Source organism: Brachycentrus maculatus, unplaced genomic scaffold (assembly GCF_059751285.1).
Source record: "Brachycentrus maculatus isolate JH-2025_06_01 unplaced genomic scaffold, ASM5975128v1 h1tg000116l, whole genome shotgun sequence".
NCBI lineage: Eukaryota > Metazoa > Arthropoda > Insecta > Trichoptera > Brachycentridae > Brachycentrus > Brachycentrus maculatus.
The window spans coordinates 268,348-296,157 of record NW_028280869.1 but is presented as its reverse complement, the minus strand read 5'-3'; the positions used below and the strand labels follow the sequence as shown (position 1 = coordinate 296,157).

Sequence of the window (27,810 nt, the reverse complement as noted above, 5' to 3'; positions counted from 1 at the left end):
AGTAGTAGTATTAATACTACATTCTGCTTTACTTGGTTATTTATTTTATGGGTCAAGGCATGGGCGATAAAATATTATATAATACGTAATAAAATATTTTTGACAGATTTTCGGCCGCCATTTTAAAATAGGACACATCTGAAGGCAGACGCATTGCAAAAGTTGAAGGTTGTTTGGTGACGCAGTTCGTGGGATGCAGAATGCAATGGAGAACTGTTACTGCCTTCGTTCATTTATGGCATTATAAAGAAGACAAAATATAATGTTGCCAGCACATGTCAGTACTAAAGTACCAAGCATAAACGTAGCTACTTACTTACTGCATAGTAAGAAGCTCGAGGGATTATAAATAAAGTATTATTTTTTTAAATAAGTACCTACCCAAACGACAGCAATAAAATCTTTATAAATTGTTTTCTTAAAGATGTAAGAAGATTTTAAAACAAAAAAAAATAATAAGTATTTGGTATACAACATTTTGAGTGTGTCCAAATACTTGTTCACAAAATCTGGATTATCTCCAATTACAGGAGTTATTTTCATATTATTTTGTAACATCTCATCAAGGATGAAGAATAATATGGAAGTCTGGGCATTTACGGGGCTGACGACGGTCATAGGCTGGTTTAAGTGATCACTTTACACACGTGTAACATTCACCAATTCTACCCGTTACTGACAACCACACTACTCAAATTCTTGGAAGTTCTATATATATGAACCAATTTAGAAACCTTGTTCTTGAATCACTAGAACTTCACTAGAGACATCTATTGGTGAGATGTAAAGAAGCTTTATTAAGCAGAAACTCTTATATTAGTATGTGAGGTCCGAATCCTGGATTATAATCACACACATGAGAAACTAACTTTCTAAATTGGTTCATATATATAGAACTTCCAAGAGTAGTGTGGTTGTCAATAATGGGTAGAATTGGTGAATGTTACACGTGTGTAAAGTGATCACTTAAACCAGCCTATGACGGTCGTCAGCCCCGTAAATGCCCAGACTTCCATATTCTTTTTCATCTTTAATGAAATGTCAAAAAATTAAGTTATTTGTGTATTACAAAACGGAAAATCAGTATGTTGGTACTTTTAATACTGATGATTTATATCCTTCAAAGGGTGATTTTTTCTTCGATTCAACGACTCAATTCCACATATCGATGTATTATAATGCACACTATATTGTTGCTTTCTTTTCTCGATTTGACCGCTGCGTTGTTTGGCAAAGTTATAGGATCTGGTTTGGAGGATGGGGTGCGGGAGATGTTCCGAAACTGCCTAAACCGGGAGACGAACCCAAAACCGGTTACTCGGCTAGTGGACAGGACTAGATTGCAAATCCACGCCGCTTCCAACTTCACGCTGACCAAAAACTTATATAATGGTGGAATTCTTCAATTTCGGCTTACGATTCATTTTTATTGTCCTTTTTACCGATATCCGCACCCAATGGTGCATAGGGCACTGCGTCGTATTGACCATCTTGATCGTTACTTACATGAAGGCAAGGCGATCACTCCTGCGCTGGGGCCAGTCCAGGGAAATATTGAATAGTGTAAAATCACTAGTATTTTTTCCCCCCCCCCCCGGGAATCAAACAAGTAATTTTTATGTCAGGGAAAAATAAAGACTCCAAACGTATACGCACATCTATACATTCTAGTCATACATACCCTCCGATTACGCAGATTTTATTTTACTGTAGTACTTTAATATTATTTTAATAGTTTGACCATCTAACTTTTATAGTATCTTACTTTATAGTTTCTGCATGCTGATAAAAGAGCATAACATGCCATCGGGCCCTCAACAGCAAAGGCAAAAATTCGTGTGGTGTATGGTTAAAGCTTAAAAAGGTTTTTTACGTGTCATAAGAGTACAGCTCCATGTCAATTTAGAGTATATTTTTTAATGTATTAAAAAAAATCTATTAATTCATTGTTCCGCGTAAAATTAGCTTTATATGTTTGTTTATACGTTTCATTGACGCAGTTCTATCCGCCAAAATACTAAACACTACGCAGCAAACAAACCCGTTTGCAGATTTTATTGTGCGACGGATGAGGTAGTGATACGCTAAACTGACTAATAAGCATGATCGATCATTGATGACCGATTGTCAACTCAAATAGTGGTAAAGCTGTCCGAAATGTCCTCTTGATATGCAAAAGAGATATCTGTACCATAATTAGCCTGGAGTACGTACGCTATTACACGCACAACTACTACCATCACGCCGTTTCTCCGCAGAGGTAGGCAGAGAGAATGGAACGCCACACTATTCTATCAGGACAGACGCTCCTAGCTTCCTACACGTCCATACATCTAGTCATACGCGCCGTCCGATTACAAAGACTTTTGACACCATCAGATTTAAGGTTCTGGTTGATCTGATAGTGCCCAGTCTTTTTCGGTCGTCCTCGTTCTGTTCTTCCGCTAAATGTTACCGTTAAATATTCTTCAAACCCTTATCCGTACCCCAACGGTGCATAGGGCACTGCATCATATAAACGCAGTGTTATCATGATCGTTAACACATGAAGGAAAGGTGATCAGTCCTCCGCTTAAGGCTCTAGGCCAGGGTAATATTGAATAAATATTAGAGTGAAAAAATGAAAAAAAAAATATTTGACCCCTCATGGGAATCGAACCCGGGACCTCCAGAACGGTAGCCGAGCGTGCTGACCATTACACTACGGAGGCCGTTAAATGTTACCTCGGTTTAAACGAAATCAAGTTGCGGGCTATTGATTATCCCGCCAAAATAACATATGTGAAAAAATTGTCGGATGTGTGCGAGGAGATGGATGAATGTAGAAGAGGTGAAAAGTGTGTACCGAGACAGAGTGACGCGGCGGTTTATCCTCTAGTTATCCCACGAGGAAGCGGCGTGAAAGTTAGTCGGTTATGATTTGAACTGTGGGAAAATAACCGAATCATGTATTTAATTGTGGTGAACGATTGTTGGCATCACTAGCGTGAGTTGTAAAATAGGATTATTTTGAGTCGGACCAAACAGATCGCCGAAGAGTCAAGAGCGAGGTGACTTTGGCGCGTACTTTCATCTCCAGAGGTCGCTACTAATTCTGTATTCTGAGCGCAATGTTAAATGGGATATTAAGCACGTCGTCACGACACTGGGGATCGAATATTCGATCATAGTGCTAGCAAATGGCGATGGACCTACTACACATAAAACGAAAATAGTAAGATTATCTATACAATTCTTATTTGTTTGGGATATTAAAAAAAATTAATGAGAACACAAAAACATACGCTTGAATGGGCGCTAAGATATTACAACATACATGTGTATATGTACATTATTTTTGATATCTCAACATAGATGAAGAAGAATGTGGAAGTCTGCGGGGCTTACGACCGTCAAAGGCTGGTTTAAGTGACCACTTTACACACGTGTAATATTCACCAATTCTACCCATGATTGACATCCACACTACTCAAATTCTTGGAACTTCTATATATATTGTTCAAATTCAAAACATACTGCTTAAATCACTATAATTTCACTAAAGACATCTATGGCGAGATGAAAGAAGCTTTTTTATTGAGTAGAGACTCTTACATTTGTATGTGAGGTCCGATTCCTGGATTATAATCGCACACCTGAGAAATGCCAGAACACATCGTTTTCATTTTTATTATTTTAGCTTATAATAACTTATTTTAAAATCTATCCTTTTTGTTCTTCGAATCTTGTCACATATACACAATATATATTATATATATATATGTGCTATACACATCCAAAAAATCAAGTGGTTTGAATATGCAAAAACTTGTGCAGCATTCTGATTTCATTCATGATTCACCATTACACCATTCACCATTACGTTACACAAGTGCATAGAGTGATCACTTAGTTAGCCGATGAGAGCTCGTAACCCTTGCAAATGCCAAAAGACCATATTCACATCCAATAAATTGTAACAAAGTTGGCCTAAATTATAATCGTGAATGTATCACTAATATCATCTGTCTAGATGGGGGATGTCTTGTCTGGGGCATGTGCTTAGAGGAGAGAAGTACGAGCTATTGCATCTAATCATAAAGGCAAAATAGAAGGTCGACGAGGTGTGGGCAGAAGACAGATCTCCTGGCTGCAGAATATACGAGATTGGACGGGGATCAGAACCGTCGAGATGCTGTTTAGAACTGCCCAAGACGATGACCATTATTATTAAGTGATAGTCCACGCCAGGGGGACCTGGCATGACACACAAAGAAAAAGAATATATTGGTGAGATATCAATTCTTTTTTACTCGCACCATATCTGTACGTGAACAGCGGGGCTCTAGCGTTCCCAATCTGCAATTCGGAATGAGTAATGAACAAAGAAACACTTATGTAAAAAATTTATCTTGTTGACATATTTTTGCTTAATACCACCTTTATTGTAATAACACATAGCTATTGCATCTAACCATTATTAGTTACAGACTGAGACTAAAAGACGAGTGATTTGGTCATTTTGTGATCGTTTAATTTTTTTAGTAAGTCCTAGGTCCGTAATGAATAGGACTGAAATAAACTCAGCGTTGGTAAAAATATGGTAAAAATGGAGCGAGTATAAAGCAAGCCACGTCACTACGAGAATTATGTACAGGGTGGCGCAACAAGACCAGTAATTGTATTGTAAATTATTCAAACAGGATTTTTAATTACCATGTTTTTTGGTATCAATGCAATTAGTACGAAGAAATTACAATATTAATTAAGCCAAACTGGCAGTTCACAAGGGAGTGCTTTTACCAACACTGACATATGATACTGAAACATTGAATTGGTATAAGAAGGTAAACACCGTTGAAATGCGACCCGTAGATAGACGAATATGTGAAGAAATAGATGTATGACACAATTAAAATGAAGAGATGACAATGGAATTCAAGGCTGAATTAGGGATAATTATAAAGATTACAAAATGTTTTTTGAAGTAGTTTAGAAATGTGGAACGAATGGATGACAAGAGAATTAGACTGAGAGTAAAATTTTGTTGAATAAGCCGTCCTTTTTAACAAAAGCCGAGGTTCCAAAATGGTCTGCATGTTTCTTTACACGATTCCCACATGTAACTATTCCATTAATACCATTGAAATCTCCCAACCGTTTTCCCGAATCTAATACAGAAGCACCTAGGCTTCCTGACAAACCTCTCTTTCAAAGCAATTTTAATGTAGAGTAAGCTTGCCAAAATTAGTAGAAAATGTAAAACAAAATTGTATCCTAATTTTACTGTCAATTTGCATTTAATAGCTTTCAATGTCCCTGACACTGCCAATCTGAATATTTCAATTTTGTAAAACTACCACCAAGTTTCTAGAATGCGCTAGTGCAGGCAGTGAAAGGAATTAGTAGTTAGTTCAGTTAGTCAACTAGATCCGACTCCAACTCGATGTTGGCCGGTATACAGACGCCTCCACAATCCGATCAGTAGAGAAGGCTAAATGTCAATTTAATATAGTTGTTCATATTTTTGCAAAAGTCCGAATTCCATGTTGGACGACTAACCTCCAACACTTGGCATCATACATGATAAAAAAGGGTAAAGGACATTGGTATCATAAATCAAGTTAGGATACAAAATGATCAACCCTCTTCTAGTGGAATGGAAGGTCTGCTGATGACAGTAAACAGTCCACCTTCTCGTGAGGAGTTTTACGTGGTTTACTCCCAGCAATGAGCAAATACTGAGAAGTTCCTGATTGGCCCACACCAGATTATCCCAACACAGATTTCAATAAAAACATATTTATTTAGTTTTATGAAACAAAAATCCACTTGATGATTTTATAAACCTTGTACATAATAAGCAAGGTAAAAAAATGCAATTCCCATCTAAAAAAAAATTCCAATAATACATTAATACCAATTAAATTGAAATTTTCAATCTTGGTCTATTCATTATTTTTAAATTCGCTGGTCTTACCGCGCCACCCTATATCGTATAATACAAGCCAGAAGTAGTCGCATCAGCATTGGCTCCCACGCGGATCTTTAATATAGAAGTCTAATGAACTTCATACTCGTAAGTATAGAAATAGACTTGGTGTTTACGTTTTTGATCTTGGCAGGATGAAAACATGGCACCGAACACGTTGGCTCTCACATTGTCTCGATAAAGGAATAACTTGCTGTATTATTACTCTTAATATTTCTGCTCGTTCGGTCGATTGGTGCATAAGGACGGGAAGGGTATTTTTACCTTCTGCGTCGGCCTCATTTCAAAGTCAGAAAAGAAGGAATTACATATTTGATGTTTTATATTAATATTGTCTACCAATCTCATTGTTAAGGTCTTAACTATATGTACATAATTATTAAATCCCGTCGCCAGTCGTCCGCAGGTGTAAAAAACACCCTTCCTATAGGTAGGTATGTGTTAATTTGTAGTACATGGCCCGTCACTACAGTGCTGTGGTCAGAATGTAAAGTGTGTGTACATGTACACCAACTAACTAACCATCACGTCGCTTCTTCACAAGGGTATTTAAAGAGAATCGAACTCCACACCACTTTGTCTTTGCAAAGATTCTTCAACTTACACATACCCGCTGATTTCGACTCCTGACCTGACCACTTTCAAGTATATGAAATTATCGATCATGCCAATTTTTCTCCGTCTTCCTCTGCTTTGATTTTCAACTACATTAAACTCTTGATATGGCCCTATCGATAGGTTAAAAATTAATCTTTTCATTTATTGATTCGTTTAGTTAATGTTTTGAATATTGAAAGCATTGAAAGCGTTTAGTTTATAGTAATATCTATCCATTTTTAATTAAAATTTTACTTGGATTACAATTTTATAGATACCCCTATTTCTTAATATCTATTCTGACACGTTTTAAATGTATTCAGTAATATTATTTTTAATATTATTAGCAAATGCATTTTTATCGATTGTTGCGCGGTATGATCGATAATCCTGAAATTATCCGGAACATTGGTCTGTATGTTCCCGATAGTTACCTAAGACAGTGTCGACATAGATTGTTTCACATTCCTATACCAGGACCAACCTGCCGATGGTTATGCCTGTAGGAAGAGCTACCGCTATGTTGAACAATATCACATTGGATATTGATCTGTTCCATGTGTCCGAAGGAGTTTTCCGAAGCGGGATTCTTCTACACCTTTAAGTCTTCTTGCTTACTTTTAATATATACGCCTTGAATATTGTTTGTTCTGTATATATTATTTTTTTGTTGAATAAATTGAATAAATTGAATTGAAGAATTGAATAATTATCAAACATCATCTTTGTCCTATTTTATTGAATTTTTTTTTTTTATAAAGCCTATGTTGGATTATGGAACATTCGATTCCTATTTACAAGTCACTATTATACATTATTTATTGATTTGGCTTTTAATTTGTAGAACTCCATTTTACTCCATACATTTATGTATTTATTTTAAATCAACCACAGATTTTTTGTATTTCATTAACAAAAACACATAAAAAATAATATTGTGACAATTGTTTCAAATTGTGACTCAAAAAATCTGTGCTTGATTTAAAAGTAATATACACTATATACATACCTAATGAGAGGAAACAGACATAGTTATACTTTAATACAAGTTATCTAACTAACTAACTAACCATCACGCCGCTTCCCCGCAGGGGTAGTCAGAGAGAATAGAGCACCACACCACTCTGTCCTTACAAACATTCTTCGCCTCTTCCACGTTCATGCATCTCCTCATACATACCCGCCGATTGTTACGACTCCTAACCTGACCACTTTCAAGTATTTGGCATACCTGATCGTGCCATGTTTTTCTCGGCCTTCCTCTGCTTCTTTTCCCACTAACATTTGCCTCATAAATTTGTTTTACCGTTCTTTCCTCACTCATTCGTTCTACATGTCCAAACCATCTCAACACGCCTTTCTTAATTTTATCGATAGTGCTTATCTCAGCTTTGCATTCCTTCCTTATTCACTATTCGCACATCTATCATACATCGTTTTGTCGCACATTCTTCTGAGAGATCGCATTTCGACTGCATTCAGTCTACTTTCATCCTTCAAACTGTCGGATAGTAATAATAATGAAAGTACTAAGCCTTAATTCAAAAAGTGATGAGTATCGATTGGGTTTATGAATAGACATTTAACGTTCTAGTCCCAATGTTAGCGGTCCAAGTGAATTGGTATCAATTGGTATCAATTTATGAAGAAACGTTCGTGATGTACGTTCCGACGGGTCCAGATATAGTCCAGAACACAATTAGGCACCCTACGCACATTATGTATGTGGTACAACACACATCTTAGTATTAGGTCAAGAAGAAATGCACTTTTAAAAATGAGATTCGCATTATCTTAATTGGTGATTGGATATTGAATCTCACAGATCAAAAGCCGTTCTGAATTTAAACTAATTAACTAACTAACCATCACGCCGCTTCCCCGCAGGGGTAGGCAAAGAGTATAAAACGGCACACCACCCTGTCTTTGCTAACACAAAGACAGGGTGGTGTGGCGTTTTCTTTTCTTCGCCTCTTCCACATTAATGCATCTCCTCAAACTTACCAGCCGATTATTGCTACTCCTGACATGGCCGCTTTCAAGTATTTGGCATACCTGATCGTGCCATGTTTTTCTTGGTCTTCCTCTGTTATAGCAAACTCTGAAATAGTGATACATATTTCAGTTGTAGATGTGTTCAATGGGTAACCGTTACTTGGTGGTTACACGATTGGGATTCGTTTTTAATTTGGTTCAAATGGCACTAGTATTTGACATACCTATTTGTGGCAAGCTTTCCTCGGTATTCCTCTGCTTCTTTTTCCTACTAGATTTGCCCTAAATTTGTTTAACAGTTCTTTCCTCACTCATACGTTCCACATATCAAAACCATCTCAACTACCTAATTAATAGTAGGTACGTTTTACGGTTCTTTTGTCTACATATTATTGTGGTTAGCGTGTTTGGCGTGCTGGAAGTTTCGGGTTTTATTCCTAGTGAGGTCCAAATATAAGTGATCCTCCAAATACAAATAGGATGTATGTATTAATTTTAAATCAAACACATATTTTTTGAGTCTACTAAGTTGTATTTTATCAACAAAAACACATAATATTTAATATTGTGACTTATGTATTAATTTTGAATCAAACACAGATTTTTTGAGTCTACTAAGTTGTATTTTATTAACAAAAAACACATAAAAAATTATATTGTGACAATTGTTTCGCCTTGTTAGGGCATTATCAAACGAATGTCATTGACATTCGTTTGATAATACCCTAACAAGGCGAAACAATTGTCACAATATAATTTTTTATGTGTTTTTTGTTAATAAAATACAACTTAGTAGACTCAAAAAATCTGTGTTTGATTTAAAATTAATACATAAATTAAAATGGAGTTCTACAAATTAAACGCCAAGTCAATAAATAATATTGTGACAATTGTTTCACCTTGTTAGGGCATTATCAAACGAATGCCTTTCTAATTATCAAGCGAATGTTTTTGTTAATAAAATACAACATAGTAGACTCAAAAAATCTGTCTTTGTTTTAAAATTAATACATAAATTAAAATGGAGTTCTACATATTAAAAGATAAATCAATAAACAAAGAGGATCCTTTATTTACACATATTCCTGTAATAGCATCTGTAGATAAACGAATTGACCCGTTTGGACAACCGTTTGGACAACCATTTAGCTACGTCTTATGCAATACCGGTTAAATTAAGGTCCATTACAGCATTTTATGATCTTCTTCTTCTTTTTTTATAGATCCTCAGGATCTGTTTGTGCCTCCGCCCGTCGCTCTTGGGATGTTGACTGCCAGCTATCTCTCCAACTTTTTGCAGGTCTGCCTGGGGGTCTACGTCCTTCAGGGTTATTTTACTTATTAAAGCATTTTTTTTATAAACAACTTTAAATTTTAAAATGTATAAATATTATCACAAACTGACTGCCGAATCAATTGAGAAAAATATTATCGTCATTAGCGGAAGTGTTTTTTTTAATTAAATTAGTATTTACGCATTTAGTAGATACGATATTAAATTATTTTTAGCTATAGAGTTCATTTGCCATATCGATAAACCCAGATAACGGAGGCCAAATAAAAATAACTCGTTACTTGTGTGATTCCCAAATCGAATTGTTATTTAAACATATTTTTTCACATTCACATATTTTTTTTGGAAATTTATGATCTTAGTAATTTGCTGTTTATTTTTTGTATTCACGAATCCTGTGAAAATTAGACAAAACTTTAAGTCATCCTCTATATTATATCCTCATCCATATATGTATAATTTAAGTTTCACTTGGTAAATACCACTGTTTCTTAAAATCCGCGTCATTTTCTAATACCGTATGTAAAGTCTAAATAAATAAAAATAAGAAACAGCTCCTAACCCATTCCTTCTCTTTTTTTATTATTATATCGGTATTGCAATCAATCAACCATGCAATTTTTTTCGCGGTCAAAGAAAAAAATACTAATGCTTTAAAAGTCCCTATCACTGTCAGCGGGGCATGTAAGTCAATACTAACTTGTGTGCACAATCAACTACCATGTTCAATATCCAGGGTGACAGCGCCGGGAAAGTTAGTAACCCTACAATGTAGGTATATAAAATTGAATAGCACACATTCGTCCGAAAATGTCCTTACTTCCAGTCCAGTAGCAAGTAGCGAGTCAGTATAAGAGTCATCAGCTATCAGGATGTCGAGTCTCGTTCTATGAACGCAAAGACAATGAGTTCTTTTATCGTCTACCCATTTGCTTTTATTTATTTCCTTTAAGGTCTAACAAGCATGTTAAGTTGATTAGTGCACTGTGCACTGAGGATAGGGTTGTCAAGCTACCGTCCGGTTTCAAACCGGACAGTTCGGTTTTTTATTAAAATAAAATCGGACTGTCCTTTTTTTATTATTATTTCAAGTATTTCCACTGTAGTATCCAAAAATACGCTAATATGGTAAAGAAATGGTTAGCACTTCGATACGGATCGGCAGTTTAAATTAAAATTATTTACCTTGTTTAAAAAACAGACAACAATAGTAAGGTAGAGGAAAGGCAATTGAGATGGTATGAGCACATAGGACGCAGAGAACCTGAACATATTGTGATATGGACGCAGAGAACCTGAAAATAGTACCACTCGACGCGGCTCATCAAGATTAACTTTTAACTCCGCGAGTGTGTATTTTTATCTCCACAGATTCCGGAGTTATACCGTTTTATCGGTTTTCGATACGCGGGCAGTGAGTAATATGTAGGGTATTACAGCGAAAGAGGTCTGGACGTGAGAATTTTGTTTGAGGCGATCTCTCGTCTGTGCGGTTCAATTCGCCGGCTGTTTGAGGTACGTCCTTTGACTCTACACCATCTCCTCCCCCCACCCTCAGCCTTCGAGCACTCTTCCGTCGTACTGCGACTCTCCGCGAGCCTTGAGGGCCAGCTAGCTTTTTTCCGGCCGTGCATCGGCGCCGACTGGAGGGCCCACCTTCTCAGTAGGTGTTCGTTGTATCGGTTGCGGGCAGAGGGTGCGTGAGCGAGGGAGCTACCACCCAATCTCACAAGCCACTCTACTCCCGGGTTAGTACCAGGTCGTCCGGCTGTTGCGAGGTTCCCGGGGACAGGTCATCGGACCAGATCCAAGATACTTCGTCGGCGGTAGTGAGGCACTGCCTCCACGGACTAGCATCTTTTTTTTTGCGGCTGCCCTTGGTTGGCGGGGGGGGATTTATTTTCCTCTCGGCTATTCTCGAGGGTGGTAACGGGTTGGAGCGCAGGTGTCGAGTCCCCTCTCTAGACCTGTCGCGACCAACTCTCGCTTAGGTTGGATCACGGCCCTCTCTAAGGTCGCATTCCTGTCGACCACCTCGGCTGTTTGACCTGTTTTTTATAACAGGTCATATCAGCGCGGGTGTAGGGCGGTTTTCGTCGAGCGCTGTTTCACCTCACCCGGAATTTTTCCGAGTGAGGGTGGAGACACTCCTCCTCCAGCTATAGTTGGAGAGGGACGCCGACGTCCTTCCCACTCCCTTCCCCCGCGTAATCAGCAGACGGGGATGTCGACGCCGGAGCGATCGCCCGAAGCCACGCCGAAAAAGAATCCGTTCGAGACGTCAGTTCTGACTCCTCGCTCTCCTCCTAGCCGATCTATCAGCAGCCCGGAAATAAAGACCAAGAGCAACACGAAAGTGCCACCTAAAAAAGAAGAGGACCCTAAGATGGTGCAACCGACGAAGAGGAAGACAACTCGCCAGAGCCAGAAAGAAGCAGCAAATGAGCCAGCACTGCAGATCGCTAAGGACCCGACCCCCTCCAGTTATGGGAAATCCCAGAAATCTGCCCTAACGAAGGGGCCCACTCGCTCGAATCCGAACTCTGGAAAGACAGCCCAGAAACCAGCTGAGACAAAAGAGCCTGCACCATCAAGCTCTGGGACCTCCCAGAAGATCGCCCCATCAGCATCCCGTGAAGATGAGGTAACTCCCCTTTCCAGTGAGAACAAGGTGAGTATGCCCACTAATGACCTTTCTCTGCGGGTCATTAGTTTGTCAACTACTGGCCTGCGAATGGTAGAAAATATTAAAGGCAAAATAACTGCAGAGTCCCGGGAAGGGTTATTAAATCTGTTTACAGATATCATCGACCTGGCTGCGGAGATGACCAGGAAATCCCAGCTGCAAGAGTCTACCTTCCTGAAAGAGAAGATTGCTCTCATTCAGAAGAGCGCCTCCGCCAGTACTCCCTCCCATCAGCCGGTAAGTAACATAAGTTATGCATCTGTTGCAGATGCCGGAGGAGGAGCACACGCAGTCATCGTAAGCGCTACCGACAAAACCAAGACGACGTCGGACATCATGGCCACATTGAGACAGGACGTCAGACCGTCAGATTTGAAGGTAGGTGTCAGCGCCTTAATACCAGCCCGAGACAACAAGGTCATCATAAAACTCCCGACCTCCAACGATGCCAGCACGATGAGGGCGGCCCTTCCCAGACTGACCAAGGGGAACCTGGTAGCGAAAGAGGGGAAGCGTTTAATGCCTACGGTCGTGCTTAAAGGCATAGAAAAGGACACGAAAGACGACGAAATCATAGAGTACATTCTCCAGCAGAATGACTCTATTTTTGAAGCCGTCGGACACGACAAAGAAGCAATCAAACTTCAGAGGACCTTTAAAAACCGGAACAGTGAACGACTGAGGAACGCCGTGCTTCTAGTTAAAAGTGAGGTGAGAGAAGTTTTAATTAGCCAGGGTCGTATCAGCATCGGGTACCAGAGGGTACAGGTAGAAGATAGCTGTCTCATCATGCAATGTTTTAAATGCATGGGTTTTGGACACTCTGTTTCCAGATGCATGGAAGGGAAGGACCGCTGCCTCCACTGTGCGGGAGATCACAAGTCGATCACCTGCACCAAAAAGGAGACCAAAGAAGAACACCGTTGCTGGAACTGCGTTAAGATGGCCAAGGGTAAGACCGAGGCCTCTAAACATAGGGCCAACGACAGGGACTGCCCCTACCGGCTAAAAATGATGCTGAGGACGATGGAGCGAGTTAATTATGGCTAATTCCGCTGCTCCGAATGCCACCGGGATCCAAATAAACAATTCAGGCGCGACCAAGGTTATACAGTGGAATTTGGGCCGCTGCAAAGCGGCACAAGAAGAAGCACTGGCCAACAGAAGGGGAGCGGATATACTGCTGCTTCAAGAACCTTATACAGGGAATACAGGCAAAATTAATGCATCGGGGGTTACCGTCTTTCAATCGGTAACTTCATCGGAGCATGTCTGCAAAGCGGCAGTAATAATCTGCAAACCCCACTTAAATGGTATTCTATTGAGTAAATATAGTAACTCCAATACAACACTGGTAAGCATAATCACCGACGCAGGCCCAATTATTATAGGATCCATGTACGTGGAACCACACGCGGACGTCAATCCACATTTAGATAAAATAAAACTCCTCGGAAAGGTACAAATACTCATAGGTTGTGACCTTAATGCTAAAAATGTGTGGTGGGGAAGTGCTAGAACGGACAAAAGGGGTGAAAACGTTGCAGATTTCCTTTCGGAACTCAATCTGCACACCTTAAATCAAGGTAACCGTCCAACTTTCGAGACCTATCGCGGTCAACGCTACCTCAAAAGCGTTATTGATACAACATTCTGCTCTTCAAGCCTATTAGACAAAGTCGACAATTGGAGAGTAGAATCCAATGACAACCATTTGAGTGATCATAACCCCATTTATTTTGAAATTTCTTCAAATATACAAAACCCCACGGAAAACAAGACAGCAATCTACAATACAAAAAAAGCCAACTGGGACAAATTTTCAAACAGAATCCAAAGTAAATTAAGGGTTAAAAATATAACGGAAAAGTCCTTCTTTGAATTAAGCAACTCACTTGAATTAGAGAAGAACATTAAAACAATTATGCAAATTGTAAGCGAGTCGTGTAAAGCTAGTATACCGATCAGGAAACCCTCTTCAAGGAAACCTTGTCCATGGTGGAACGCTGAACTCGACAAGCTCAAAAAAGAAGCTACTAATTGTAGGCACAGGCTTCAGAACTCGGGAAGACTCCGTAGAGAGACGAAAACGCTCCCAGAGTATCTCGAGGCTAAACATGCCTACAAAATAGCTATCGAAAAAGCCAAAACAGAGTCATGGAAAATTTATTGCGCGTCGCAAAACAGAGAAACCGCCTGGTCTGCAATTCACAGAGTGCTGGTCAACCGGAAGAGGACCACTCCATTAGCAACGCTAAAAGATGGCAGCCAGTACTTAACTTCGGCTGCGGAAAGTGCTCAGCGCCTCTTAGAGATATTTTTTCCGGACGACAACACACAGTCAGAAACACGTGAACAAATCAAAATCAGACGGTTTGCAGAAGTCATACCTTATACAGAAAACGACCCGTTATTTACGGTGGAGGAGATTGAGGACATATTATTGAACATCAATCCGGAGAAGGCGCCCGGCGAAGATCACTTCACCGCGGACATCTGCCTTCACTTCTTCAACGCAGACAGGTCATTAGTATTAGGTATGTACAATGCATGTCTCAGACTGAACCACTTCCCGATTCCATGGAAAACAGCGAGGATCATAGTCATACCCAAACCAGGTAAGGACGACCTTCAAGATATTAAGTCCTACAGACCGATCGGACTCATTTCGGTGTTTGGAAAAGTACTCGAAAAGATGATGATCAATCGGATTAACTGGCATTTTCATCGTAACGGTAAGTTAAGTCCGAAACAATATGGATTCACACCCCAAAAATCGACAGAGGATGCTCTTAATGCCTCAGTCAAGGTAATCAGGACGGCACTGCAAGACAAGAAAATGATCGTCGCGATTTCGCTTGACATACGGGGAGCTTTCGATAATGCCTGGTGGCCATTTTTAATGTGCCAACTTAGCAGTAAAAAGTGTCCTAGGAACTTGTTCTTGCTGGTGAAAAGTTATCATCAACAGAGGAAAGTCGTGTTGTCACATTTTGATGCCACTCTCGAGAAGGTCACAACCAAAGGATGCGTTCAGGGATCTTCCTGCGGACCGAGCTTCTGGAACTACATCTTAGATGATGTACTCCAGAAAGACTTGGGCCAGGGGGTAGAACTGAGGGCATTCGCGGACGACCTTCTCTTGACGGCTGTGGCCGACAGCACGACGGATCTCGAGATAATGACGGATAACGCCCTGAAAACCATCACTACATGGGGAATTAAGGCCAAACTCCATTTTGCAGAAGATAAAACGAACGCGATGTTTATTACCAGACGAAAGGACCGCCAGCCGGAAATATACATGAACGGAGTCCGGTTGCAATTCGTAGACCATTTCAAGGTTTTGGGCCTCACCATAGACCGCAACCTAAATTGGTCTAAACACGTTGACAACGTTTGCAAAAAAGCAGCTGGCATCACGAACAAACTCTTGAGAGCCGCCAAACCGACATGGGGAGCGTCACCGGAAGTTATGCAGCAAATATATATAGGCGCTGTAGAACCTCTGATAACATATGCCTCAAGCGTGTGGGTGGAAGCGGTTCACAAGAAAGTCATCAGAAAGAAACTGGACTCCATGCAAAGACATATTGCTATCAGGTCATGCAAAGGGTACAGGACAATCTCCCTTGTTTCAGCTCAGGTTTTAAGTGGATTTATGCCACTCGATCTGAGGATTAGGGAGCTTGCTGAGGCATACGCAGTCAAGAAAAGCCTTATCTTGCAGGACCTGCCGGAAGACAGATTCTACCAGGGAGTCGGAGACTACTTCTCCCTCCCTCATCCAGCTGAACGACTTTCCATAGATCACGGCTACGATGACCAGACTCTACCTGGGACATTGCAGGAAGAGTTGAGGATCTTCACCGATGGTAGTCTCTTGAACGGCAAAGTAGGTGCAGCTTTTGTACCCTTCGATGGCGTGAGAGAGCTGCCGTCGAGGAAGTTGAAACTCGACGACTTCTGTTCTGTGTTCCAGGCGGAACTTTATGCGATCAAAGAAGCCTTGTTTTATGTTTTGAAAAAACCCCCAAACAGATGGAAGCAGATAACGATCCTGACAGACTGTAAATCTGGCGTCCACGCAATAGCGGACCGAAATTCGATCAACCCTATTGTCATGGACATCAGAACAGATATTCAAAAGTTAAGAAGCAGACACCAGAATGTGTATATCGGCTGGATAAGGGGTCACTGCGGTATCCTAGGGAACGAAAAGGCGGATGAAAAGGCCCGGGAGGCAACACTCAAGAAGACTGCCCCTGACTATGCCAACTTCCCGCTAAGTTTTGCCAAAAGGAAAATTAGAAGCAGGACCCTCCAACTCTGGAACGATCGTTATTTGAACGAAACCACCGGAAAGGTAACCAAAATGTTCTTACCAACCATTTTCCATGCCTTTGATTTCAGGAGACTGCAGAAACCTGGCTTTGAGCTCACTCAAATCCTTACGGGTCACGGTGGGTTCATGAGCTACCTACATCGTTTCAAGATCTCCGAGATCGACAGCTGTACGTGTGATGATGAGACACCTCAAGATGTCCCTCACCTGTTGATGCTTTGCCCCCTTTTCAGCTTTCAAAGACAACAGCTGGAGGCGCGTTGCAGGAGCCTGGGCGAGGATCTATCCAACATCGAATCCGTGATAGTTCATAAGGAACTGTCACGAGAGGTAGTATCATACATGATAAAAATAGTGAAGGACATTGGTAACATAAACCAAAGTAGGACACAAAATGCCGAACCCTCTTCTAGTGGAACGGAAGGTCTGCTGATGACAGTCAACAGTCCGCCTTCTCCTGAGGAGTTTTACGTGGTTTCCTCCCAGCAATGAGCAAATGCAGAGAAGTTCCTATTTGACCCACACTAGATGATCCCTCCTGTTCCCAACACAGATTCAAACAAAAACATATTTAATTAGCTAGAAGAAACAAAAATCCACTAAATGATCTATAAACCTTGTACATAATAAGCAAGGTAAATAATAAATGCAATTCCCATCTAAAAAAAAAAAAAAAAGAACATATTGTGAACCAGGCAATTGCCATAGTTTTTCCTCAAAAGACATCTAGAGGAAGACCAAAAAAATCATTGATGCTACAGTAAGATAACATGATTCGAAGCCATGGCCTAGGTGATGTTGCTCATGATAGAAGGACCTACAACCTGAGGACGAGGAGAGCTGATCTCAACAGTCTACAAAGACGATAAGTTAGAATGGAGCCAAGAAGAAGACTTCGTTTAAAATACACTGTATTTTAGATACTCGGAAGTCGTATTCTGCATTGATTTATGTTATAAATAAACAGAGTTTATCCTTCACCATTTTGGGAAAGCATAACCAGTGTGGTTCCTGAAATTGGTCGCTTTTTTGTATGTACGTTCTTGGATAATGGGGGCGTTTGTGCGCCTGGATGTCTATGCGCGTTCCAACACCTTGTTTCAAAGGCTTCAATTTTAATTACAATGCAACAAATCTACAATTTATCCTAAATTATTTTTTGACATCTCATCAAAGATAAAGAAGAAATATGGAAGTCTGGGCATTTACGGGGCTGACTACCGTCATAGGCTGGCTAACTACCACACTACTCAAATTCTTGGAAGTTCTATATATAAGAACCAATTTAGAAACCTTGTTCTTGAGTCACTAGAACTTCACTAGACATCTATTGGTGAGATAAGTTTTTTATTAAGCAGAAACTTTTATATTAGTATGTGGTATGTCCGAATCTTGGATTATAATCATGCCTAGAAATGCCCAGACTTCCATATTCTTCTTCATCTTTGATGAGATATCAAATATTTTACGAAAAATAACTCATAGAATTGGAGACAATCCAGATTTTTGAGCAAGTATTTGGACACAATCAAAATTTTGTTTCATCATACTTTATAAAAATAAAAATTAAAATAATGAAACAATTACCAAAACTGTTCGTTATATTTTACTCATAATTCAACACGTTAATACAAATCAAAACCAAAGTTTAGGTGCAATCCGGGGATTTTTTACGCAATCTTTATATCCCGATAACCGGTCGTTGAAGTCAACAAGAAACCATAGATTTGCGAGCTGAAGTTTAACAGAAACGTGTGATTAGTCTAATTAATAATCTTTACTGTTTTATTCGCCAGTTAAAGTTGATTTGTTACTGAACAGTCTGTCCGATGGGGTCCCAAACCTTGAACGTCTGACGGTGGACGTTAATTGTTGTCATTAAATGGTTAATCTACTTGGATTTAACTCCTTTCTTCGTTCGCGGCCGGAAATAGGAACATAAAACGAATTAAACATTTTATTACTTACATAGACGAGACTGAACATAGGTTTTTAAACTAGTTAATATCAACATTTTGAGTGTGTCCAAATAATCCACGGATTTTTTCCACCTCGGACTTAATTTTTTACATTTTTTATCATCTCAGCATAGAATTTGAAGTTATCCAAACACCAATCTGTCAAATTACCTTCTTTTATCCCTATCTTTTATTTGGGTTACTCAATGGTGGATAGGGCACCGCGTATCTTGGTAAGATGCTGTGTCAATTTTTTCGTCAATTATTTGAAGGCAAGGTGATCTGTCCTGCACTCAGTTGATAGTTATTATTATATATTTTTTAAACTTCGGATTATGTTTTGTATTATTTTTTGGCAATCAACGTATTCTACTATTTATTACAAGTTTTCATTGATTGATTCGGTAATCACTTTGTGGTAATATCTATTCATTTTTATTTAAGTTTTACTTGGTATAAAACCCATTGTGACACGTGTTTTGATGCGTTCCGTATCATTTTCAAACACTGTATGATCTTAGAAAAAAAGAGAGTTTTCGATCTTACAAAAAATATAAATGTTTTTTTTCTCAGTATTACTCGAATAATCGCAACAGCTTTTGTAACTAATTCGACTAATTGATAACATTCGTGATCGCTTCGCAATCTTTTCATCGCTACAAAGTATTATAAAGCCCCCATCGAATTGGCAGTATGGAATCAGCGCTAATCAATCAGACTAATTGCTGTTTTAGGTCGTCCGAAGGGCCTTGTGCCTGCACCTTCACCGTTCCCATATTATTTCGAGTTCGTGTGCCATTTGTTATTCCCCGGGCCGTTGCATCTCCAGCGGCATCAACGAGCAATCAAGATAAACGGAATCTTTTTTATTGCGCTGGGCCCAAACCTAAAATAAAAAGGCGTACATCCTGGACCGTATGCAAAGATTCGTAAACCAATTTTTTTTTTTACATTTCAACTAACATGAAGAAGAATAAGGATGTCTTAAGGCGGACACTGACCGGAGCATTTCGTCATAACGTAACATGTTACGATGCGAGCATTCAGGCAGTCAGTACAGCGAGCCGAGCTGCTCGCCGCTCGTTCCGAATGCTCCATCCGAAGTCGGATGCAATTTTAGGTTAGTACAGGGTTGCCAATCTGTCGGAAATTCCCCAAACTGCGGGGGCATTTGTGGGGATTGGCACTATATATTTTTTTTCTTCATTTGGAGTAAGCAGTAATTTATTAACATCATAGAACCAAGAATCACGTCTTCGTCATCCGACATTTTAACTACAGTACGAATGCAATTTTGCAAAGATTCATACAGATTTTGGGTTATTGATTCAGATTTTCAGATTTTTGGAGTGACATATGGCAACACTGAGCACAAGGCCACTAGCGAGCACTGATCGCGGTCAGTCAGCAATGCCGTAACGTCATAACGTAACATGCTCGCCGCGAGCGATGTTACGATGTTTTGTTACGACGAAATGCTCCGGTCAGTCTCCGCCTTTAGCATTTACAAGGCTTTCAACATGTCATAGGCTTGGTTAAGTGATCAATTTGCACACGTGCAACAATGCCAATTCTACCCATGATGACCACACAAATAAAATTTTAGGAACTCCTAGATATATTGATCAATCTCGTGACACAGTATAAGTGAGTTCCCAAAAAAACATGTATGTACGAATAAGAAAAGCTTTTATTAAGCAGAGACTCTTTTTATTTGTATGCAAGGTCCGAATCCTGGATAATACATATTCACATACTTAAGACCCGCCTGAAAACATGATTTTGAATTTTTACAGCTTATAATTTGAAAAGTTATTTTATTTTTAAATTTCAACTGTGGTTTCCCTTCAAAACAAATAAATCTTTCAGCTTTTACGAAAGTGGCATTATAGAAATTATGCAAATTTATTTATTAATTACCATCTGCCTATAATTCAAACAGGACTAAACATTATATCATAAAAACCTTGACTAAACATACTACTTTTATTTTATGTATTAATTTTAAATCAAACACAGATTTTTTGAGTCTACTAAGTTGTATTTTATTAACAAAAACACATAAAAAATTCTATTGTGACAATTGTTTCGCCTTGTTAGGGCAATTATCAAACGAATGTCCTAACAAGGCGAAACAATTGTCACAATATAATTTTTTATGTGTTTTTGTTAATAAAATACAACTTAGTAGACTCAAAAAATCTATGTTTGATTTAAAATTAATACATAAATTAAAATGGAGTTCTACAAATTAAACGCCAAATCAATAAATATACTACTTTTAGGTGAAAAGAAGATAAGTCCCGCAGTGTACAATACATTAAAAAATACGCGTTACGTGAATTATACTACATCATTTATTTTTCGTTGCCGTATGAATTTGAGTATAGGGCCCAAGGATAAAAATTAATTATTATTATTACGATGTTTCTATCTCTTTTATTACCGTCTTAGTAAATAAGGGTGAAAGAGATGCCCAATCGGAGCGACCTATGTCGACAACGCCCATCTCACCCAATATAAAATTTAACTGACGAAGGTCCAAACTTGATGCCAAGGGCTCCGTGCTTAGTGGATGGCACAAAGGGCTTTACAAACTTTTGATTAGGGTTCGAAAAGAACAACGATCTGAATCTGAAGCTTATATAATATTAAAACGTAATAAAGTTTGCCGTTAAATGAGCGTAATAATTACAGGTTTTCACAAAAATGGTGATAAAATTATGAGAATGAAACAACCCTTGGAGTGAAGAATGATTTATGGCCAAAATTGTAAATTATAATAATGTTCAAACTCTTATTTCATAAGAATTTTAAAAGATTCCCCTTCGAACTCGTATATGATTCGTTCCCTGTCATATGGAACGTTCTTCTTCTTCTTCAACCCCTATCCGCACCCGATGGTGCACAGAGCACTATGTCATATAAACACATGAGCACTATGTTATCTTGATCGTTAACATATAAAGGAAGGGTGATCAGCTCTCCACTTCAGGTAATTTTGAATAAATATTTGAGTGAAAAAAATACTTATATTTATTTGATCCCCCCTTGGGAACTGAGCCCGGGACCTCCAGTACTGTAGCCGAGCGTGCTGACCATTACACTACGGAGGTGGACATGGATATATGGAAGGTAAGAAGTTTATAATATGTACTGTAATCATATTTGTATTCAGTATACTTCTCTTACTACTTCTACTACTATTACTACTACCATGACGCCGTTTCTCTGCAGAGGTAGGCAGAGAGGATGAAACGCTATTCTCTTTTGTCCTACACACCCACCGTATACGTTTCATACACCATACGGTGTTTGAAAATTATGCGGAAAACATTGAAACACATCGCTCACTCCTTTCAAGAACGTCATAAATCAAAAATCGAAAATTTTCAGTTGTGCATGTTTTCGGAATGCCCAGAAAAGGTAGTATATCACAGCAAATGAGGCATATTTTTAACTTAATATTTACCCGCTACAGGGCAGAAAATGTTGTTTTTGCATTTTAAAGAAAAAGTATTGTTTAATTATTTTTTTAAATAAACTTAGTATTTTTCAACTGGAGAAAAAACCTTTAGATATAACCTAAAAAGATCTGTTGCACAGTAAAAAGTTCAAGAAGTGGCTTGATATTTATTTTTAATACATTGTGTTATATTTTTAAACTTTAAAAATGTTCTCCTGAAAAATCAAGTTTTTTTGATTTATGACGTTCTTGAAAGGAGTGAGAGACATTTCAAATTAGATTTTAAGTAATAATGGTATATACTAGGTAAAACTTAAATTAAAAATAAACTATTTTTATTATTAAAAGGATTTTGTGTTTGAAAGTGTAACACATTGTCTATACATTTTTGTTTTTATTTATGATCCAATATTTAAACTATACACACATATTTTAAAATAAGGCTCCTAACACCAAAGGCTTTTATTTAAACTAAAAAGATTCATTTTAAAGAATGTTGTTTAATGAACGGTGTTGATACCATAAACGCGGCAATAAATTATAACCCTTTCGGGGCGAGATAAAACAACAACACAAATTGTCGAACTTAACCCTATTACAAGTAATAAATAAACTAAAAAGTAGCTGGTAATAAAACCGTTTGAGGTATATGCCACATAACTCTTTACCAATAATTGTCATATGAAAAATAAACATGATTAGTGTAAAAATGTAATAACTCCTAAGTGAAACAAATCTAGATTTTAGTGAACAAAATTGAATGAGTAGGATATTGTGATAAATGTTTAAACCTTCACCATTTTGTTGAGCATTGAACATGCAGCATTTTGAGTGTGTCCAAATATTTATTCAAAAATCTGGATTATCTCCAATTATAGGAATTATTTTTCATATTATTATTTGACATCTTAAAAAATAGATAAGAAGAATATGGAAATCTAAGCATTCATGAGGCTTACCACCATAATAGGCTGGCTTAAGTGATCACTTTAAGCGCGTGTAACATTCAACAATTTTACTCGAGATTGACAACCACACTACTTTAATTCTTGGAAGTTCTAAATATATATGTATATAATAATAATATAATAAAACCCTTATCTGCACCCCAATGGTACATAGAGCACTGCGTCATATAAATGCAGTGTTATCTTGATCGTTTACACATGAAGGAAAGGTGATCAGCCCTCCGCTTCAGGTACCAGTCCTGGGTAATATTGAATAAATATGACAGTGAAAAAAATCACTTATATTTATTTTACCCCCCTTGGGAATCGAACCCGGGACCTCCAGAACGGTAGCCGAGCGTGCTGACCATTACACTACGGAGCCGGACATATGTATACATGATCCAATTTCGAAACATTGTACTTGAATCACTGGAATTTCACTGGAAACATCCATTGGTGAGATGAAGAAGCTCTTGAGCAGAAACTCTTTGATTTGTATGTGAGGTCCGTATTGGAGATAATTCAGATTTGTGAACAAGTATTTGGACACACTCAACATGTTGTAAATTTATATAGCGCCTAAGGGAAGCAAATCCAGAATTTGTCAACAAAAAATGGTTACTTTCAAAATATTGTGATTAATATACAAACTGCGTAACGTTCAGCATTCTGACCATTATTTAACCATAATCGAACATGCATATTACCAAGATTTTTGTAAGTTCCACATGTAATATGTTTCAACAACCGGTTTCGTATGCTAGTCGGAATTGCAATATGTTGAGAACATTGTGAAGTTAGGAGGTTTTCTCAGTGGTGTTAATAATTTTGTTAATAAAAAGATAATTTCACCAAACAAATCAACTGAGTAAAATCGAACCCAGGATCTCATAATCGCAAATTGAGACAACGAGGTAGATACAGTTCATGTAACAAATAATATATATATATATATATATATATATATATATATATATATATATATATATATATATATATATATACAATATATATATATATGTATATATATATACATATATATATATATATATATATATATATATATATATATATATATATATATATATATATATATATGTGTAATAAAATGCCTAGGTACCTACCTATACATTTTATGAAATACAGTATCTACTCAATGAATTAGGGCCACCCATTATTTTTTTGAATACTCTGAAATCTTTTGGATTATTATATTTATTTTACATAAATACTTTAAGTTTTCTATTGACATCTAATATCATGTATATTACCTTCAATAATATGTAAAGTATACCTGGATTATTTAAGCCTTTACAAAATTTCAAACCCTTTTTCTGAGAAAGGTCCCTAATTAGCACAGGTAGACAGATAGTTGAAAGTTCAAAAAATAGTCCTATCTCATTTATTAGTGAAGTTTGTTGAGTTCTGGTTGTTGTTTTGTTCAGAGAGGTTATATAGTTATCGTGTCTTGTGAAAAAAACTTAATTTTTAATTTTAGTTCATAAAGTATAAAAAATTTTTGTGAACACAAGTGTTTTTTTTGAAAAGGACAAAATGGGAAAAAGTAAAGACATTTCTGAGGAAAAAAAGTCTAGTGTTATAGTGCTACTGAAATTAGGAATACTATCTAATAGAGAAATTTCAAAAAAAGAAAACGTTTCTCGTCAAACAGTGGACAGAATTTCAAAATCAATAAAAAATCAGTCACCCGCCACCAGCAATCGGCGAAAGAACTGTCGTAGGATTAGAAAAACAACACCGAAGACTGATCGAAAAATCGTTCAAAGTGCCTTAGAAAACCGTAGTGCATCAGCAAAAACATTAAAAATAAAATTGGAAGAAGAGGGTATAAATATATCGGTATCAACACTGAGGCGACGTCTTTACGAAGTAAATCTGAAATGCAGGCGCCCTGTAAAAGTACCAAAATTGACACCACGAATGAAAGCGGATCGATTAAAATGGGCCAGGCTACATCGAAATTACTCGGTAGATGATTGGAAAAAGGTATTTATTTAAATTGAATTTTCATCATATCATTTTAGTAAATAAACTTATATATTTGAATTAAACTTAAATTTTCATTATTTTTCAGGTCATCTTTAGGGATGAGTGCCGGTTAGAAGCCGTGACAGAGAGCCGTCGATTCGTCAGGAGAACACCAATGGAACGTTACAATGAGGCCTGTGTGGTAAAAGTTATCAAACACCCCCCTGCAACAATGATATGGTCATGTATTATTAACAATTTACCTGGGCCGTTGTTTTTCGTGGAAGGAACAATGAACCAAAATTCCTATAAGCAGGTCCTCGAACGAATTTTATTGCCCTTCTACCATACACTCGACCCAACAGAAGGTCCATACACCTTCATGCAGGATGGGGCACCTTGCCACCGGGCTAAATCAATAATAAAAATTTTGTCTAACAAAAATCTGCCTTTGCTCCCCTGGCCTGGAAATTCTCCGGACCTTAATCCTATAGAAAACGTATGGAGCATGTTAAAAAATAAGGTATACTCATTTCCAAATCCGACAGTAGACTGTCTAAAAAAAATATTCAAAAAATTTGGTCAGAAGACGAAGAAATGAAAAACATGATAAAACAGTGCATTTTAAGTATGCCAAAAAGAATTAAGGCAGTTATTTCTGCCAAAGGTGGAAATACTAAATACTAACTTTATTTATATGAAAATATATGCATAATTTAAGCATAATAAAGTGTTCATGTGTAAATAAAATTCAATGTTGTTTTATTCAAGGTTTTCTCTGAGGTATTCCTGTTTGAATTGAGAAATTGCGCGAAATTCTGCGTGGCCCTAATTCATTGAGTAGATACTGTACTTACATATAGCACCTACATAAAACAGATCTACCACCAGATGTCGCATGCGTCGCACTGAATAAAACAAAAGTCATCAGATAGATAGATAGAAAAATGTTGTAAAGATAAATTAAGAATAAACTTTTATTACAAATTAACACATTGTTTATTTTATTATTAAACACCCACTTTACGTTATATATAAATATATATATAAATATATATATATATATATATATATATATATGTATATATATATATATATATATATATATATATATATATATATATATATATATATATATATATGTATTTATATATATATATATAAATATATATATATATATATATATATATATATATATATATATATTTATATATATATATATATATAAATATATATATATATGTATATATATATATATATATATATATATATATATATATATATATATATATATATATATATATATATATATATATATATATATATATATATATATATATATATATATATATATATATATATATATATATATATATATATATATATATATATATATATATATATATATATATATATATATATATATATATATTTATATATATATATATATATTTATATTAGTACATTTTAAGTAAAACTTTCACTTTTCCGTTGGCTAAAATAATGGAGAGCGTTGGTTAAAAGTGTACAGGATTTTGTGTTCAGTAGCTCCGCTCCGTCTAAATCTCTATAAAAACGGTAGTCATATTACTGATAGGGCTTTCGATTTCTGGTACATTACACCATGCGTGCTATATATATTACATATTTGTTCAACATTTTATACAAAGTTGTTTAAACAATTTTGTGAAGTTATTTTAATAATAATTTTTAATTAACTGACTTAGCTACTACATAAACAAACCATCACTATTTTATAAAAGTTACCAATGATTGTGTTATGGATCACAAAAACATACATATTAATAAATCAATCCTGCCTTCTATCTATCATCTTACCTACAATTTTCGCAATTATAACCATAAGTATCGTGTATGTTTTCACATTTTCTGCAAGTTAAACGATATATTTTCATTCAGTTCGCTCAGGGATCAAAAAGGTAAAAAAATATCCGAATTAATAAAAATAATATCTAAAACTTAAGTTTCTTGAACGAACAAAAGCATAGAGGAAGTGTAAGAAGAGTTATTCCAAATAAAGAGTTATTTCAACGTAACGAAACTAGACAGGGTTTACATTAATTTTAAGCACATGGAAAATTACAGAGAGAAGGATTACCGTCGCTCTAAAAAAATAGTAAATTATTAATACTACAAAAAAAGTTTTAAATGGGCAAGAATCCACCAAAGCTCTTTTTATATTTGAAGTTATCGTTGAATTGTGAATTTGGGTATAAATTGACATTCTTTATATTATCAACCATCCCGTACTCAGCCTTACATTCCTTTCTACTCTAATATCATCATGAGTTGATTTTCCTGTATAATCACTTTTATTTTCAGCTTTTTGATTTGAATTAAATGCATCATAAAGTGTTAATAATAATAAAACCCTTATCCGCACCCCAATGGTGCATAGGGCACTGTGTCATATAAACGCAGTGTTATCTTGATCGTTTACACATGAAGGAAAGGTGATCAGCCCTCCGCTTCAGGTACCAGTCCATGGTAATATTGACAGTCCTTGGGAATCGAACCCGGGACCTCCAAAACGGTATC

The 27,810-nt window shown here is 37.0% G+C and overlaps 1 protein-coding gene and 1 long non-coding RNA gene across 3 annotated transcripts in view; one reads left to right on the top strand and one right to left on the bottom strand.

The window, feature by feature from the left end:
* Nucleotides 1-27,810, bottom strand: part of LOC148309874 (uncharacterized) — a 90,473-nt gene that overhangs the window by 51,593 nt on the left and 11,070 nt on the right. The window lies entirely within an intron of this gene.
* LOC148309875 (uncharacterized) lies at nt 3,051-21,759 on the top strand. Of its 2 annotated transcripts, XR_015837468.1 has the most exons (4): nt 3,051-3,214; nt 4,013-4,269; nt 9,787-9,891; nt 21,667-21,759. It is a non-coding gene; the product is annotated as an uncharacterized LOC148309875 (long non-coding RNA). The 2 variants fall into 2 exon arrangements; XR_015837467.1 differs by lacking the exon at nt 21,667-21,759 and having other exon boundaries at nt 9,787-10,422.